This window comes from Callorhinchus milii, unplaced genomic scaffold, assembly GCF_018977255.1.
Source record: "Callorhinchus milii isolate IMCB2004 unplaced genomic scaffold, IMCB_Cmil_1.0 Scaffold3, whole genome shotgun sequence".
Classification (NCBI taxonomy): Eukaryota; Metazoa; Chordata; class Chondrichthyes; order Chimaeriformes; family Callorhinchidae; genus Callorhinchus; species Callorhinchus milii.
In genome coordinates, this window is record NW_024704744.1 from 4,918,590 (window position 1) to 4,938,961 (window position 20,372).

Genomic DNA, 20,372 nt, shown 5'->3' on the forward strand with positions numbered 1-20,372 from the left:
GCATTGTCTCGTGTGGTGTTCCTCAGGCCTCTATCCTCTGTCCCATGCTCCCCCTTGGTGACGTCATCTGCAGACATGGGGTCAATTTCCACATGTACGCGGATAAGATCCAACTCTATTTCTTTGCCTCCACCCTGAACTCCAGGACTACTGAGGTCCTGACTGACTGCCTGTCTGACAACAAGTCCTGGACGAGGGCCAACTTTCTCCAACTCAACGTCAGCAAGACTGAGGCCCTCCTGATTGGCTCACACATCGCCTCCACACCTCAGGCGCTGGCAGCATCAGCCTACTTGACTACACACTCAACCTTACTAAGCCAGTCAGGAACCTGGGTGGCTTGTTTGACCTTGAACTGTCCTTTCTCCCCCACATCGGCGCATGAATGGCACTGCCTACAACCACCTCTGCAATATTGCCAGACTCCGCCATTGCCTCACCCTCAGGCTGCCAAAACCCTCACCCATTCATTTGTCACCTCAAGGCTTGATTAGAGGAACTCCCTCCTCATCGGTCTTCCCAACTCTTCCCTCCACAAGCTGAAGATCATCCAAAACTCTGCAGCCTGTGTACTCTCATGCACCAGGCTCCGTGACTCCATCATTCCCACCCTCGCCCGACTCCACTGGCTCCCCATCCCCCAGAGGATCGAGTTCAAGGTACTCATCCTCACCTTTAAGGCCATCCATGGCCTTGCCCCCTCCTACCTCTCTGACCTGCTGACTTCCTCCCAATCTGCCCGCTTCCTCCAATCATCATGTTCCAGCCTGCTCCATGCTCCTGCCCGACCTACCATCAGTGGCCGGGCTTTCAGCCTCTCTGCCCCCACACTCTGGAACTCCATCCCATGGTCCCTTCGCCTCGCTTCCTCCCTTACCTCCTTCAAGGCCGGTCTCAAGACTCTTCTCTTCGACCATGCCTTTGGTCTCCCTCCCACCTCTCTGCCTTCCCTCACCCCTACACCACCCCTCCCCCATGCTCGGGCCCTGACATCTGACTGTTCAGCGGTTTGGGACATCCCCTAATGTGAAAGGCGCTCTATAAAGGTAATTTTTTTGTTGTTGTCATGGCCTTCTGCTGGACAATGCTGTGCGCATTATAGATGCTGAGTTTGCCTACAATTACACAGTCATTAAACTTTACAGTAGATCCTGTAAAATACTTTAAAACGTTCCGACAACGCAGTAAGGTACTATAAAAATAGCCAGGATAATAATAATTATAATTATTGTTATTATTAATAACTGTGAAGTCTTTTTTTTCCTTATTTTCTACAGGAAATCGTCTTCAAAATTCAAGTTTGCATTTAAGAATTGAAGAATTGTAAATAATATCTTGGGATATAAAATATAGTTTGGGACACGACACATCATGCGACTGCCAGGATCGTGGAAGACGAACTGGATATAACTTTGTTTTCTTTCCCCTAACAAATTCTTATGTTCTTAAGAATTTACTAAATTCTGGATGCTCTCAAATGCTACGTAAACAGAGTAAATCTAGACTCCAGCTGGAATCTCTCCACTATCCTTGTACGCTTGCAGAACGCTCTGTTAATTAATTTCATTTGCATATGTAAACACCTTGAATTTCTCACAATGAACAGTTAATCCCCAGTAGAATTATGATAAAGCTCCACAGTTTTTATAAAGTTTCCAAAGCTTATGGCATTCTTTTTGAATCATTAGTCAAAACTTGAGATGTTTTCTGACGATGACACTCCCCTTTCCCCTTCCCCTCCCTCAACCCCCACCCCCCCACCCACACACACACCCTATCTCAGCATTGAATCTCTAGAACCTTTGAATAGTGTTTGTATTTTTTGGTCAGCTGGGTGTCTGACACATGCGGAAGCCCATCACTATGCTTAAGCGTATCCAAACCAAAAATTCCATGCACCCCACCTACACATGGAAATAGCTGTTGGGATGGAATGTGTATTCTCTCCCTGAATGGACGCATCCTGTTTTTCTAATAACAGTAAGTATTAGATGGAGATTGGGAAGAACCAAGGTTTGGGGACCCTAGAGTGTGTGTTGGGGTAATGCTGGTGTCTAACCAGCCAAAACCACATATCTTACCATCAAAAGCACTGGCTGACAAGCTTTCCTGCTGCGTATCTAGCTTGGACCACTCTATCCATTAGGGCTTTGACTTGCAGGATTAACAGGAGCTGAGTGGGAGGATTCCCTGCCCACAGTGACTGGTGACTGAAAACAACAAAATTGTATTTGTATAGCGCCTTTCACGGTGGGAGGAAGTCACCAGTGTTGGATAATCAATGTTTCAGACCCGAGCTGGGATTGGTGAGAGTGGAGCGCAGGGGGTATGGTGGGTGACTGAAGGAACCGTCGAAGATGAGGTCTTGAATTGGGTCTTGAAGGAGGCAAGGAAGTAGGCGAGGCAAAGGGACTGTGGGATGGAGTTCCAGAGGGTGGGAGCAGAGTGGCAGAAGGACCGCCCGCCAATGGTGGGGCAGGCAAGGTGGAGGACATGAAGCAAGCCAGAGTCCACTGAGTGGACGGAGCGAGCAGGATGGTAGGGGTTTTGGAAGTCACAGAGATAGGGGGGAGCAAGATCATGGAGAGCTTTGAAGGGGACCAAGATCTTGAACTGTATCCTCTATGTGATGGGAAATCAGTGAAATCAGGCGAATTTGGCTGATGATAGGGTTAGAGAGCGGTGCAGGAAAGAAAGAGTTTTGGATGATCTGCAGCCTATCGAGAGGGGCGTTGGAGAGGACAACAAGCAGGGAGTTTGCGCAGTCAAGCCTGGATGTGGTGAGTGCGTGTATGAGAGTCTCAGAGTCCTAAATGGCGGAGCCGGACAATGTTGCATAAAAAGCGGTTATACCTAAATTACCAATGCACACCAACATTGTATTGTGAGGGAGCAATGGCATAATTACAATTGTGCAACAATAACAATAACAACAACTTGCACTTATATAGCGTCCCCCATGCAGGGTAGCATTTTAAAGTGCTTAACAGTGATGGAGCCTGACTCCGAACCAAGGGTGTGTGGGGGTGGGGTAAACACGGTCAAAGAGGAAGCTTTTCAGGCGGGACATGAAAAAGGGAAGAGAGAGGACAGGGTGGAGAGATTGAGGGAGAGTGTTCCAGTTTTGGGGCGTAGTGGTTGAAAGCGCAGCTTCCGATGGTTCGGTGAAGGGTGCAAGCAATGAGCAGGAGCCGGTGCCAGCCGAGCGGAAGTGCCGGGGTGGTGGATTGGGGAGTGAGGAGGTCGGAGAGGTAGGGAGGTGCCAGAGTGTGAAGGGATTTGAACACGAGTGTGAGGATCTTGAAGTCGATCAGTTTGGTGATGTGGAGCCATTGGAGCCTGGGCCAGAATTGGTGAGATGTGGGTACGGAGTTTGGTCCGGGTCAGTATGTGGGTGGCAGAGTTCTGAATGAGATAGATCTTTTGAATGGTGGAGTTGGGGAGAGCGTTGGAGTAAGTCAGGCGGGAGGTGACAAATGCATACACGAGGGTTTTGGCTGCATTTGGGGTAAGGTACGGTCGGAAGCGGGCAATGTGGCGGAGGTGGAAGAAGGCGTTCCTGCAAGTGGCACAATCGTGCCAGTGCCCTTGAGGTTATGGAGGTCCAGCCCATCAGCAGTGGAATGTTGTGGCATAAAAACATACCTCTGCACAACCCACCCCCTCCCGAAACCCCCCCCAAAAAATATGTATCACGGACATATCTCCCACCAGGATGGTGAGTGGTTAAGGTGCTGGACTTAAGATCCAACCCCACTCGTGTCCAAACAGTGATGTCAAAGACAATATCATTACACACAGTATATAAATACACAGTTAATCTACTTTACAATATAATCGGTGAAGCACTTTTGGGACGTCTAAACAACGCAATAAGGCACTATATGAAATGCAAAGATCAGTATTATCGTAGTAAATTGTGTGCCTTGTTATTGCAGCCGAAAAGCGGCACCTCAGTTTTGCACAAAGCAATGTCCTACAAACAACCCTGAAGCAAATGAGTATTTTTTATGGCCCAAGACACCAGAGGAAACTCCATTTTCTTTTTGAACAGCGCTATGGGATCTTGAACAGGCAGGCCGATTAACGGTTTAAAGTCTTATCCAATTGATGGAACCTCTGACAATGCAGTACATCCCCACCCCTGTATTGAGATGTCAACCTGATCTGTGTGACGTCAAACTCCTTAGGTGGGGCTTGAATTCGGCAATCTTCTGACTCAGAGGTGAGAGTGCTACTCATTGGGCCACGCTTTCACACTACATCACTCACATGGCACATCAAAGGAACAGATTATTGTTATATTTATTATTATTATAATAAATGCTTTGTAAGTTAACATATTCAGTGGGAGTTCAGGTCCTTTAAACCAAAGAGCTGCTACGTTTTGCACCCAGCCGAGGTGTAAATTAGATTAGGTGTAAATTACCTTGATATTAGCAGTGGAATATGTTAGCATGACACTAATCAATATTTCAGCTAATCCCCTGATCTTGCAACATAAGTTTACAGTATCACAGCTATCCTGTTCTCACTTACTTACACGATTCATGAGCCTCCAATCATTTACTTCCATTTCACTGTTTTATTTATTTGTAGTTCATTCGCTGCCCCTTATTAATTATACTCGGGTAAGGCATTCTTCCCACTCAGCTCCTGTTAACCATGCAAATTACAGGTCTAATGGGTAGAATGTTCCTAGATGGAGTCTTGTAGCTCAGTGGTTAGAGCTCTCACCTTGCAAGCGAGAGACCTGGGTTTGATTCCTGACAGGGCAAAATATTGGACAAGTTTCCTTACTCCACACGCCTCTGTTTACCTGACAGTGAATAGGAACCCGGTTGTTTGTAATTGGCGGATTGCTTTTCCAGGGGTAACAATTCCTTCAAAAAGAAATAATAAACTGGTCACTTCAATCCATGACTGTTTGTGGGACACTGCTGTGTGCATTGGATGCCATGTTTCACCCACAAAATATACAACAACAATAACAAAATTACATGTATAGAGCGCCTTTCATGTCAGGAGGACGTCCCAAAGCGCTGAACAGTCAGGTGTCGGGGCCCGATTATGGGGGAGGGGTGGTATAGGGTTGAGGGAAGGCAGAGATGTGGGAGGGAGACAAAAGGCGCGGTCGAAGAGAAGGGTCTTGAGACCGGCCTTGAAGGAGGCAAGGGAGGAAGCGAGGTGAAGGGACTGTAGGATGGAGTTCCAGAGTGTGGGGGCACAGAGACTGAAAGCCCGGCCACCGATGGTAGGGCGGGTTGGGCGGGAGACATGGAGGAGCCTGGAGCCTGCTGAACGGAGGGAGCGGGCAGGTTGGTAGGGAGTCAGCAGGTCAGAGAGGTAGGAGGGGGCAAAGCCATGGATGGCCTGAAAGGTGAGGACGAGGATCGTGAACTCGATCCTCTGGAGGATGGGGAGCCAGTGGAGTCGGGCGAGGGTGGGAGTGATGGGGTCACGGAGCCTGGTGCGCGAGAGTACACAGGCTGCAGTATTTTGGATGATCTGCAGCTTGTGAAGGGAAGAGTTGGGAAGGCCGATGAGGAGGGAGTTCCCGTAATCGAGCCTTGAGGTGACGAATGAATGGGTGAGGGTTTTGGCAGCCTGAGAGGTGAGGCAGAGGTGGAGTCTGGCAATGTTGCGGAGGTGGAGGTAGGCAGTGCCGATCATGGCGCAGATGTGGGGGAAGAGGATTGAGTGGTCCACGGTGTCAAAGGTGGCAGAGAGGTTGAGGAGGATGAGGAGGCAGAGGGAGCCTTGGTCACACATGGTCAGGATGTCATTTGTGACCTTGACCAGAGCAGTTTTTTCCATGCTGCATTGAGGGAGTGAGATGGGAGGCAATGGTTCTCTCAAGGACCTTGGATAGGAAGGTAGCTAAATAGCTGTGATGGGTCGAGGGAAGGTTTCTTCAAGTTGGGGTTGATACTGGCTGTTTTGAGCAGGGAAGGAACAGTGGCAGATGAGAGGGAGAGGTTAATGATGTCAGCGAGCAGGGAGGGGGTGGAAGTTGGGAGGTGAGTGGCAGCTGAGCGGATTCCCTCCATTTTGGACTTGAGGAAGTCCAGCATTTTCTCGCAGTGAGAGTCAGAGGAAAGTATCTGCGAGGCGTGTCTGGGAGGGCAGAGGAGTCGGTTGGTGGTGGAGAACAGGAGCCTGGGATTGTCTTTCGCCTCCAGGATTAACCTGGAATAGAAGGATGATTGGCTGAGGCGAGAGCAGATCGGGAGGTCTTGATGAGATCCAACCAGATGTGGCGGTGGACCATTAGGCCGGATTTGAGCCAAGTGCATCTGGCAGACCGCATCTGGCCCTTAAGCAAGCGGAGGTGACTGGTGAACCAGGGTGAGGGATCGGGAATAGGAGGCAGTTCGAGAGGTGAGGGGGATACGGACATCAAGTGTGGTGTAGAGGTAGAGGCTGCCGTGAAGAAGAGTGAGTGCAGCGAGTGGCTTGGAGCGAGAGGTGGGCAAGAGAGGGAGGAGATCAGAGAATTCCAGGGCAGTGGAGAGGGATTGCGGGGAGATCTTCTTCCACGGACGATAGAAGATGGAGGTAGATTTGCAGGCAGTGCAGAGAGGGATACTGGGATTGAGGGAGATGAAATGGTGGTCAGAGAAAGCCTTGTCAGTGATGGTAACATCCGGGATGCTGAGGCCCCGGGTGATCACCAGTCAATTCAATTGACAGTATATTCTGTGAAGCGCTTTGAGACATTTCTAAGACGTGATAAGGCGTTATATCAAATGCAAGAATTATTATTATTATTATTATTTTCCCTATAAACTTGAATCTTTTTTTTGGAATAGTGCCGTGGGACCTTGGTTTAAGTGCTCCGGGCCCTGCTTGAGGGGGACTCTATAAAAGCAAGTTGTTGTTCAACATCTCATCTGAAGGACAGGTGATCTAGCAGGGTGATTCCCTCTGAGGAGACACCGTCCATTCCACTCCATGTATATGTAGGCTTCTTGATAATTAATCATGATTATTATTGCATTACGATTATTTGGATTAACAATCCTCCAAATAAAATTGGTCACTCACTCCCTGGTTGTTTGTCGGACATTGCTATACGCAAAGTGGCTGCCTCGTTCATCCACAAAACACACACAGTCTTTATAGCATATCCTGTGAAAAGCTTTGAGACAATGCAAGGATTATTATTATCATTGTTATTCTTCTTATTATATTATTATTATACTGCTTTATCATGTCATTGAAACGTCTCAAAGCCACTTTGCAGGATTTTACTGTAATGTTTAGTGAGTTGATTTGCAAGTTATCATAGCAACCAGTTTGCATTGAGCAACTCCAATGAAATAAATGACCAATTTTAGCTGTACGATTGTTGGTCAGACTATTCCTTTTCTTATTAATGCCATGGGATCTTTACCAGTCACCTGGATAGGCAGACCTCAATTTACTATCTCATTCAAAGAAAAACATCTCTGACAATGCAGGGATCTCCTCCGACACTGTATTGCAACATTAGCCTATGTTAGAGAATGACTATACTCAAAGTGGATTTGAACCGAAAACCGTCTTAGATTGCCATCAACAGAGTCAGATTAATGTTTTGTTCATAAGCACGGCAATAGCTTTCTGTCTGTGCTGGATATCCAGCTGACAAAAGAAAATTCCCTTATTAAATCTTATAAAAGACCCTCAACACCACAAACCGACTGAAAAAATTCACAGCAATTAAAAAGTCTTCTGTCTTTTATCTTACAAAACATCCTGGGTAGTGCTGTCAGTAATGGAATTAGGTGCTTGTTATCCTGAAAAGGATGAGACTTCAAAAGGACTTAATTAAAGTTCACAAAGAAAGTTTAGACCACTGGGTCAAAGTTTGCGGTATTCCTTAATATGTTCCTTTTGCTAATTAAGGCAAGGAACACTTCAAGGAAAATTTCAAAGTTGTGCCTTTTTGTGCCTTTTACTGTTGTTTAAGAGCATCCAAACCAGACTGAGCTCCACATATATATGCCACCCACCCACACACGGAAATTTCCCTGTGTCTGAAGTGGAATGTGCATACTCTCCTCAGAGACTTGCAACATGTTCACTTAATATTTGAAATTTAAGGTGCAGGTTGGCAAAAGCCTTGGTGCCCACAGAGTGTGCTTTGGGTAAACTGCTGGACTGTATCTTAGAGCCAGTTCAACCCATAGGAGACCTCTCACCATATCTCCACTCCCCAGGAAGATAGTCACTAATTAATTATTTGGCATGTGACCAGCGAAGGTTTGAGCTGTCGCAAGGTGGATGGTAGGTACCAGGAACTCCCTACGAGCTTCCTGGTGAGCAACACATCTCAGCATCAAATGTGTGAGAACTTTGCCATCACTCACCTGCGCACAGCTCAGACACACATCCCTTCCCATTAAACGATGGTTCTACCAGTTGCAGGTGAAGAGCTGGAGCAGCAGTTGCTTACTTTTCTGCAAGATACTTTTCCTCATGTATTCACGAACTCAGACTCCAAGTAACACGTTCCAGCAGCTCTCACCCCAAGCCTCAAAGTTTCCTCATCAACTATCGGATGGACATCTGCTTTCAGTGTGGTGGGAGGATCTTTACGGGACAGCTTGTAATGTGCCAGCCACTGGGATATTACAGAGATAATAATAATGATCCTTGCATTTAATATAGTTCTTTATCACATCGGTGAGACATCTCAAAGCGCTTCATAAAATATATTGTAAAATTAATTGACTAAATATTTTGTGAGTGAAATGGGGCAGGCAATTGCACATAACATTTTCCCACACACAGTTGTAGATTAAGTGACCACATTTTCCTTTGAGGGATAAGTGTTATCTCGTATGCAAGGATTACTATTATATTATTATATTATTACCCCCACTTAGTGATGTGCCAATCGACTAACAGCCAGGTTCCTACTTGCTGCTAGGTAAACAGAAGCGTGTGGAGTAACCAAAATTGCCTAAGGTTTTGTCCTACCCAGGAATCAAGCCCGGGTCCCTTCGCTTGCGATTCGAGTGCTCTAACCAATATGCAACAGGACTCCAAAGATCCAAGTCCATTGGGTGTACCAGGGTTACTCAGCATAAATTCCTTAAACTGGATAGAACCACAGAAATGTACAGCACAGAAGAAGGACATTTGGCCCATTGTGTCTGTGCCAGCTCCCTCAAGAACAATCCTTTCAGTCCCATTTACCTGCCCTTTCCTCCATACCCTGTAACTGGCTTTCTAAAGGTATTCATCTAGTTTCCTCTTCAGCCTATTTGATCTCACCTCTCTAGAACACCCATCCTATAGTTCTCCCATCACGGCATCAAGCTGTTTTTTAAATAAGTCCCAGTGTCGTGGCCTCGACTATCCTTCCTGGTAGCCTGTTCCATCAGCTAATCATTCTCTGCGTAAAAAAATCGGAGGGTCTAACCTTAAGTTGCACTTGAATATGTGTGCTTTTGCATATATGAAAGAATTGCTCAGGGTTTCCTATCTGTGTCCCATTCAGCATCTTTTCTGTCTCTATAATATCTGACGGAACTGGAGATAAGAAATTATAGACCTGTGTATCTCACTGAAGGACATGCAACAATACCCACTGAGTATCAGACTGCTGTGACTGTGGAAATAGCCCAGTGCAGCAACACATCCACAGGACCCAAATTTACACTGATAATAATGAACCTCTCCAAGTTCAAGTCACAGAAAGCCTGAGGAACACAACACTGTTAAATTGAACCATGAAATCCAGGGCATATGATGGGACGAATACAACAATAATAATAATAATCTTTGCTTTTTAGATAGCGTCTTATCACATCATTGGGATGTCTTGAAGCGCTTCACAGAATATGCTGCAAATTTAATTGACTATATTTTGTGGGTGAAACGCGGCAGCCAATTGGGCACAGCAGCATCCCATGAACAGTCATGGATTGAGTGACCACATATTTTTAAAAAGCTATTATTACTCCTGGATAGCAATCTGTTAATCGTGTACCAACCAGACTCCTACTTACTGCTAGGTAAACAGAGGCGAGTGGAGTAAGTGAACTTGCCTAAGGTTTTGCCCTTCCTGGGAATCGAACCCAGGGCCTCTTGCTTGCGAGGTGAATGCTGTAACTACTATACTATAGGCAAGCAATGGCCATATCCTACGTTACACATCTTAATGCTGTACTACCTCTGTGATTGTAAAGCCTGTAAAAATATTTAGAAAGCTTTGTGCTTTACAGGCTTCTCACTTCTCTGTTAACCAAATCCACAGGCCTGGAGATATCTTAAAGTAACTTGAACGCACAAATAATGCCAAGTGCAGCAGCTTCTCTCGATTGAATCCAAAACAAGGGAGCCTGAACATAATAACATAATCCTTCCATTTCATATATTGCCTTATGGCGTCGTTAAGATATCTCAAAATGCTTCATAGAATCTGAAAAGTAAAAAGTAAAGTGAATTGACTGTGTATTTGTGGGTGAAATGCAGCAGCCAATTGTGTGCAGCAGTGTCCTACAAACAGCTGCGGATTCAGTGATCCAATTTATTTATTTATTTATATTTGGAACAGATTATTACTCCCAAAAATATGATCTGCCAATTAGCAAACAATTGGATTCCTACTTTGTACTAGGCCTGCCCGGGGAATCAAACTCGGGTCCTGTCACTTGCAAGGTGAGTGCTCTAACCAATATGCTACAGGACTCCACATGAATGTTTCAAATAGCCACCGGCGGATCCGAAACAACAACAACAACAACAACAAGATTGCATTTATAGAGCGCCTTTCACGTCGGGAGGACATCCTAAGGCGCTGGAGTTGCCATTATTTTTACACAAAGCATGGGGTCAATATGTAACTTAATGCAGGAAGCTGTAGGTGAAGCATAAAACAGCAACAAATTAATAATCCTTGCATTTGATATTGCAAGACGTGATAAGGCACAATCTCAAAGCACTTCACAGAATATACTGTAAAGTGTAGTGATTGTATATATTTTGGTGGCCGAAATTGCATTTGATAAAGCATCTTTCATATCTAGAGGACGTCCCAAAGCACTGGACAATGAGGGGTTTGCACCCGAGCTGCGAGTTGGGATCAGAGAGAGGTAGAAGGCAAGGAGGGTGGAGGAGGAAAGATGACGAAAAGGAAGGTTTTGAGACAGGCTCCAGAGGCAGCAAGGGAGGATGCAAGGTGGGTGAAGTTCCAGAGGGCTTGATTCAGAAACGCAGAAGGCCTGATCGCCGATAGTGTAGCATCACCATATTTAAGAGGAAACACCGTACATACATCAGGGAGAAGCCAATAAAGGGATTTGGGAGAGGGGAATAGTAGAGCGGAGGCTTTTATAGTGTATAAATACTCAGGTCCAGTTGGGCCGAATGGCCTGTTTATATCCTTAACTGCTGTGATCTTTCATAACCATAAAATCCCTAATGTAGGAACACAGGAGTGTATGGGAGTGGAAAAAGGACCATAAACATCCATCTGGCCCATTATTTAGAAGAAGAACATAAATACATAAGAGATCAATATTACAAGTTCACAAGATTGGTTCAGATGAGTAGAACCTTGGGCCCATTTGATCTTGTCCCACCAGAACATTCACCCCCATCTTCCCATTAGAGCTTCAAGCAGTTTCTTAGCCTCAACCAACCTGCCTGGTAACCCCACTGCAGTTGTTATCTGGATGCTATCGATTGGCGGGTCACTCTCTGGGGGTGATAATCCCTTTTTAAAAAAGTTGCATCTTTCACATCAACAACAACGACAACAAGATTCCATTTATAGAGCGCCTTTCACGTCGGGAGGACATCCCAAGGCGCTGAAAGTGGATGTCTCAGCTCTTGACACTGCTGGCTGGGCATCCATGTGGTGTCGGGGAAAATATGAATGAGGCGAGGGAGAGCACAAGTCGGATAGGCTCTGGGATTGAGATCGGGGGGATTGAGAGAGCGGGGGAAGAATATCTGACAGCTGATAGTGGAGTGGGTAAGGTGTGGCCATAAAGCAGGCTGAACAAAGGGAAGGGTCGGGTCAGTATGGTTGAAGAGTTGGTATGGGATGAAACTATGGAGGGATTTGAAGGTGAAAAAGAATCAGATGAAGTCAACTTGCTTGGAAGTTGATCTTCAAACAAAAAAAATTGCATTTACACAGCGTCCTTCACGCACAATGACATCTTACATCGCTTAACAATGGCGTAGTATGAAGCAGAAGAAAAGACAAAGACAAGGGTATTTTTGTATTACATCACTGTCAGCAGACATCAGAGAGGAACGTGCTTGGAGACACCTAATAATGGGAGGTCTCTCTCTCCTGACTCACCACTTGGGCATGTTACCAGGGCCCCTCTGGCATCTATACCAATTGGTCATTCTTCATCAGGGCGTCTAGGAAAATGAGTATTGACAGATTACTTAAACGTAGGGACATAGCTGCCAAATCGAGAAGCAAATGTCCTTGAATTATTAATTATTAATGACTTTTAAAAGAAAAACGAGTCTTGGCTAGTCTTGGATAACATGCCCAAGGGTGACTCAGCGGAGAAAGGTTCACTCAAAGGCACAATTCCCCATCTGCATATTTCCCCTCCGAGAAACCTCTCCTACGATGTTTGTAGAAACTCTTTATTTCAGTAAAATAAGTAAAGAATTTACAGCAAAGAATTTTTTTATATATACAAAAAAGGAGGGATATGGAAATACCTGTATCTCCAATCTGCAGTGAATTCCTGCAAATTGCTTTGAGATATCCTCCTGACGTTGAAGGGTGCTGTATCAAATGTAAAAGATTATTATCATTTAATGGTTAAACGCCTGTCTGAACCCACTAACTGGAGCAGAGGAGCTCTACAGGATTTGTTTATTCACAGTTTTACATAGTCAGCTCGAGTCTGAAATGCTATACACTGTCCAGCGCTTTGGGACTTCCTCCTGACGTGAATAATAATAATAATAATAATAATCCTTGCATTTGATATAGCGCTTTTCACGTCAGGAGGATGTCCCAAAGCGCTTCACAGAACACACTGTAAAGTGAATTGACTGTATATTTGTGGGCGAACGCAGCAGCCAATTGTGCACAGCAATGTCCCACAAACAGTCGTAGATTGAAAATGACCAATTTATTATTGTTTTTGTTTTTTGGAGGGATTATTATTAGGCTCTGTGTGGAGTAAGGAAACTTGCCCAAGGTTTCGCCCTCTGCCTGGAATTGAACTCAGGTCTCTCACTTGCAAAGCGAGTACTCTAACCACTGAGCTACAGGACTCCATAAAGTGGCACTCCGCAAATGTAATCTTGTTGTTGTGATACCAGGGAATAGAGGGTTTGGGAGGGAGTAAGCGGTGATTGTTGACTCATGTACAGTCTACAACAACAACAACAACAACAAGATTCCATTTATAGAGCGCCTTTCACGTCAGGAGGTCGTCCCAAGGCGCTGGACAGTTGGGTCAGGACCCGAGCAGGGGGGAAATGGTCAGGGTGAGGGGAGGGAAGGGAGGGAGCGAGGAGGGGGTAGAGAGTCGAGAGGGGAGCTGAAGGCACGGTCAAAGAGAAAGGTCTTGAGACCGGTCTTGAAGGAGGAAAGGGAGGAGGCGGCGAAGGCACTGGGGGATGGAGTTCCAGAGCCTCGGGGCTGAGAGGCTGAGGATGAGGATCTTGAATTCGGTCTAAGCACCAGCACAGACTGATTGGGCTGAACAATCTTATTCTGTGCTGTACGATCGATGTAAATTGTTTGTCAAACTGATTCAGTGGTAGCATTCTCGCCTCTGAGTCACAGGGTTATGGTTTCAAGCCCCACCTTGAGACTTGATCTCACATAGTCTAAGGTGACACTCCAATGCAATGCTGGGGTGTGTTTCATTGTGGGGGATGCCTTTGTCCAGATGAACAAAGATACAATTTACTTGTTCAGATGGACATTAAAGATCCCATGGCACTTTTCAAAAAGAGAAGAGAGTTCTCCCCGTGTCCTGGTCAACAATCCCCCAAATAAAATTGGTCATTCATTTCATGGCTGTTTGTGGGACATTGCTGCGTTCAATTGAGCTGCTTGGTTCACTTACAAATTCATAGACACTCTACTTTACGGTATATCCTGTGAAGCGCTTTGAGATGTTCTTCTGATAAGGAAGTGATGGTTGAACCTGATAGTGTAGATACAATCAAGAGGAAGCTAGACCTTCACATGATGGATACGGGAATAGAAGAGTGTGGGAGGGAGTAAAGGTGAGTCGAGACTCTTGTGGAGTATAAACAGCGGCACGGACTAGTTTGGCCAAATGGCCTGTTTCTTTGCTGCACAGTCTATGTAAATCTATGTGAATATCCCGTGGTTCTGTGCTGCATGTCTTCTCTGTCTCTACCTCTGTCTCAAACGAGTATTTTTGTGCTTATTTGTGTTTGTGTCTTTCTTATCACCGCTGCTAATAATTTGCCTCCTATATCTCTTTTCCAAACAGTGATACATTGGTCAATGGACCACAATTTCTGCCGTAATCCACCTCAATGGGACTGCACTCGCCTGGTTCGAGTCCTACCTCACAAACCGCCAGCAGTACATCTGCACAAACGGCTTCTCCTCCCGCTCTCACCCGTTTACCTGTGGGGTACCTCAAAGGATCCATCCTTGGCCCCTTCCTCTTTCTGATCTACATCCTCCCTCTTGGGAATATCATCAGCAGATATGGGATACATTTCCACATGTATGCAGACATCACTCAGCTCTATTTTTCCACCTCACTTTGCGACCCCCAGTCCCCTGATGTTCTGTCAGCCTGCCTGCCTCTCAGGAACTGGATGAGCGCGAATTTTCTTCAGCTGAACAAGACGGAAGCCATACTAATTGGCTCTTGTCAACGTCTAAAACCTCACGGTTCTCACCTCCTCCACCTACCCAACCTCCCCCTAAAACTCTCTGAACCCATATGCAACCTAGGCATCTGGTTCGAACCCCAATTATCCTTCCTACCTCACATCCGGTCCCTCACCAGCACCGCCTTCTTCCACCTCCGATGCATTGCCCATCTCCGCCAATACCTCTCTCCGAAAGCCGCTGAAACCCTGGTCTATGCCTTTGTCACCTCTCGGCTGATCTATTCAAATGCCCTCCTCATCGCTCTCCCCTCCACTACCATCCATAAAATCCAGATTATTCAAAACTCTGCCGCCGGAATTCTCACCCGCACCAAACTCCGCTCCCCGATCACCCCAGTCCTTGCCAGACTACACTGGCTGCCTGTCCTAGAGAGGATCGACTTCAAGATCCTCACCCTTGTCTTCAAATCCCTCACTTTTCTGCACCTTCTACCTCTCTGACCTCCTCTCTCCTCAAAACGTAACCTTTGCCTTCGATCCTCCGGGTCTGACCTCCTCCTTGTCCCCCGAGTCCTCCGCTCCACCCTCAGCGGCCTTGCCTTCAGCTACTATGCCCCGAGGCTCTGGAACTCCCTTCCTCACTCCCTTCGCCTCACTCCCTCCCTTCCCATTTTCAGGTCTCTGCTGAAGACCTTTCTTTTCGACTGCGCCTTTGGTCTCTTTGCTCCCCCTCCCCCTGGCTCGGCCCCGGGATACATTACTGTGAAGCTCTGAGACGCCGTCCGGCGTGGAGGGCGCTATATAAATCCAAGTTATTGTTGTTGTTGTTGTCTGGATCAAACCGTTTTAGGGCCTTTTTCTTAAACTAACTCACTGCGATCCTGCCCCCAATTTTGGCTGAAAGACCTATCATCCCTGCTGCCAATTCTTTCCATAATTGAGCATTTGGGATCTGTTTACATTTATGAAACAGTGCAACATTCATATGTAAGACTGTCCCTCAGCTTCACTTCAAATGTTATCAGAATTGTGAATAATAAACAGAGAGAGGGAGAGAGATAGAGACAGCGATAGAGAATCGATCTGCTGATCAGAACTTCAGTAACAACAGGGCATAAATTGAAGATTGCGACCAGAAACAGAGCAAAGAAAGTCAGAGGGACCTTTATTCACACTGAGGCTTGGTATAATGCAAAGCAGAGAGTAAAGTTCCATTTAGGTGTAGACTTGCACTATTACTATCCAGAATTTGGCAAATCCTTAAATGCAGTCTTAATTTTGAGGCCAGTTTTAATAATAATTTAGCAACAATGATAATCCTTACAATTGACATAGCGCTTGATCACATTTTTAAGGCATCTCAGAGTGCTTCACAGAATATATTGTAAAGTAGATTGCGTGTGTAGAATTTGGGCGAAATGTGCGGCAGCCAATTATGCACAGGAATGTCCCACAAATAGTCTTGGATTCAGACCAAATTTTTTTTACGGGGAAGGGATTTGTTACCCCCAGAAAGCAATCTGCAGGCAGGTTCCTACTGACTGGTAGGTAAACAGAGAAGGGTGGAATAAGGGAACCCAGGTTCTCGCGTTTGTGAGACAAGAGCACTAACAACTATGCTATGGGACCCCTGTGGGTTTCCTGTAATAATCTTGTAAGTATAAACCCTAACAGGTAGGGTGACCCTGGCTGGATGAGGAGCAGAAAGTTTGCCAGACAATGGCATATATACCAATACATAAATAAACGTAGCTGGGATATTGACATCATGATGACTTATGTAATAGTGACAAGGAAGTCAGGACGAGTTATCAGAAGTTTACTGTATTTACATTATTTCCTATATTTCCTATTAAGAAATCTGGCGAGAAACATCACAAACTAGACTTCCATTTAATGGGCTGATTGGACTCCTTCTGTGCTGTAACAATCATTTCATGATTCCATTGAGCGTGCCTAACAAAGATTCATTGAAACTCTAATTGCTTTCTTTATCTTCTTTTCGTAAGCTAACTGAACAGTAAAATACACCTCACTTCATAATCGCTGCACAGAAATCTAATTTTCCATTGCATTAAAGCTGTCCTTATTGATCCTTACAAAACTAGTGCAGTCTGACACTGTTATAACACAGCTCATTGTGGTGAGAATATGTTTGGATCACAGAAGATATGCTTAAGAGACAACCTAATAAAAGTGTTTAATATTATAAATGGGTTCGATACGGATAACATAAATAGATTGTTTTTACTGGTTGGGGAATCCGTAACCAGGGGACATAAATATAAGATAGTGACGAGGGGGATCTAAAAGAAAATTCAGGAGGAACTGGTTCACACAGAGGGTAGAGAGATTGTGGAACGATCTGCCTGAAGCAGTGGTTGAATCAAATAGTGTAGACGCATTCAAGAGCAAGCTAGACCTTCACATGAGGGAGAGGGGATAGAAGGGTATGGGAGGGAGTAAGGAATGGGTGAATTCTTGTGTGGAGTATAAACACTGGCACGGACTAGTTGGGCCAAGTGGGACCTTGGTTTAATGTTTCATCTGAAGGGCAGCACCTCCGACAACACAACACCCATCCCCCTCTGTTTTGCATTATTACCACTTTGTTTCCCCTATTTTGTTGCAATTTCCCACTTTGTTTTGCATCATTAACACCTCTTTAACCCATAATCCCATGTCCTCTACCCCATTTCTCCTTTGTCTTCCATGCCCTGCCTCCCCCGCTCTCTGTTAGTCGTTAAAAGCCTCTCCCTCCCAACATAATAATAATAATCCTTGCATTTTTATTGTGCTTTTCACGTCTTCTAGATGTCTCAAAGCACTTCACAGAATATATTCTAAAGTGAATTGACTGTATATTTGTGGGTGAAACATGGCAGCCAATTGCACACAGCAGTGTCCCACAAACAGTCGTGGATTGAAGTGACCAAATTTATTATTTTTTTTATTCTTGAAGGATTATTATCAGGCGTGTGGAGTGAGGAAACTTGCCCAAGGTTTCACCCTGTCGGGAATCGAACCCGGGTCTCTCACTTGTGAGGCGAATGCTCTAACCACTGAGCTACAGGACTCCCCATGCCCCAGTTCTGACAAAGGGTCATGGACCTAAAACGTGGACTCATTTTGCTTTCTCCATAGATGCTGCCTGACCTGCTGAGTGTTCCCAGCGACTTGTGCTTTTGGTAGTGACATAGCTGCAGTCAGTTAGTGTGCAGCAACGACCCACACACAGCTATGAAGTGAATGACCATTTTTACCAGAGGGATGGAGGCTGTGGTTGGACGGAAGGAAATCTAGGCCAGGACACCCGGAGAAACTCCCTTCTCTCTTTCTCTCAGAGTCATGGGATGTTCAGCATCAACCTGATCAGGCAGATGGATCTCAATTAAATGTCTCGCGCAAAAGTTGGCACTCCCTCTCCCCCGCACCTCCATACAATCCTGGTTTGTCAGCCTGCACCCCTCCTATTCCCACCCCTTCCTCCGTGCCCCCATTGATGTCTTGTCAAGCAATAAAAGGACTTACAGCCATTTCAGTCATCGCTGCCATGACTGTGGCTGTTTTGAGTGGTTACTTTGCATCTCCTGTTCATTACGGGCAATGCGGTTGCTAAGCGATGGTTGGTCGGTTGGTACACAATTCTCCCCGGCGTGGGTACAGCTCAGAGGCAAGGCGTCAAGCACCTGCCTCATCTGTGTGGGGCAAATTAAAATAGCTCCATGAGAATAGTACCTTGTGGGGTTTGTCCCTTGTATGGGATGAGCCATGCAGCCCATAGTTTAAATGTCGTCATAATAATACTAGTAATAATAATAATAAATATTAAGAAAAGTTATATCTAGTCACATGCAAAGTGGCAGTGTTATTGATCTGGATGACCCATCACTGAAAACCAATAAGAAGTCACCTCTACAGAGCGATTTAAACTGTAATAACGATCCGCCATCGACTAACAACTGGCTTCTACTTATTGCTAGGTAAACAGACAGAGGCGATCGGAGTAAGCAAACTTGCCTAGGGATTCGCCTGCCCGAGCATCGAACCCGGTCCTCTCGCTTGCGAACCGAGCGCTCTAACCATTACCCTACAGGGCTTCACATATAATGTACAAAACACTCCATGCCCTTGCATCTGCTTACCTCTCTAAACTGCTTACACTGCCCTTCATGCCCCACCACCTCAACCAGTTGTCCTCTCTGCTCCACCATTGGCAGCCGTGCTTTCTGCCATTACCCCTCGAAACTCTGGAACCCTCTAACTCAAACCCTTCGCCTTGGGTCCCTCTTGCCTGTCTTGTTGTTGCTCTTGTATAAGACGTTTCACTGATGTGAAAAGCCGCTGTATAAATGTAAATTACATTGTTTAGTGTCTGAAATTTTTGTCCACAAAATACACAGTCGAACCACTTTACAGTATATACTATGAAGCGCTTTGAGATGGCGTTATTGTTGTTTATCTCTCTTTAAACGCCACCTTGATCTGCACCTGTGGTCATCTCCCCCTCCCCTTCTTCCTTTGCTCGACAAGTCACTCCAACAGATGAGCAGTCAGCGCCAAGGTATAGAAGGGGAGGGGTTGGGGGTGGAAATGAAGGGAGCAGGATGGAGACACACATCCTTTCACCACAAGAGCTTCCGTTGCAAAGCACTGAGTTGCCAGTTAAAGCACACGTCTCCCTCCATGGATCCTGAGCACTCTCTCTTTCACTCAGTCCAATTGAACGCCACACACATTTACATTTATACAATGCCTTTCACGTCGGAATTACATTTTGGTATCCTGCGAATGATCATTGGAACGCAAGATGGAGTTCAAGTGCAACCTTTTTTTGGTTTGTTTGAATCATATTTGTTCCACGAATGTTTGTGGGACACTGCTGTGTGCAATTGGCTGCCGTGTTTCACCCACAAATATACAATTCAATTTGCAGTAGAATAATAATATTCCTTGCATTTGATATAGAGCCTTATCACATCTTCGAGATGTCTCAAAGCGCTTCACGTAATTTATAGTAAAATGAATTGACGTTATATTTTGTAGGCGAAACACAGCAGCCAAATGTGCACATCAGTGTCCCACAAACACTCTATCGTGGATAGAGTGACCAATTTATTTTATTTAAAAATTTATTTTATTTTTGAAGGGATTATTACCCCCGGAAAAGTGCCAATCAACTAACAACTGGGTTCCTCCTTACTGCTAGGTAAACAGAGCCGTGTGGAGTAAGGAAACTTGCCTAATGCTTCACCCTGTCCGTGAATCAAATCCAAGTCCTCTCGCTCGCGAGGTGAGCGCTCTAATCACTACGCTATAGGCCTCCATGTAATATATACTGTGAAGCGCTTTGAGAAGTCTTGAAGACGTGATAAGGTGCTATAACAAATGCAAGGGTTATTATTATTATTTCAAGCGCAAACATCAGTCAGTTTCTTAGATGATGATCCGTGGGTTAAACTTTTGATATCGTTGTTACAAGAATATCAACAACAATAACAACATAAGGCATTATATAGCACCTTTCAAGCAGGATAGTGTCTCGGATGCTATATAAATAATCCTTA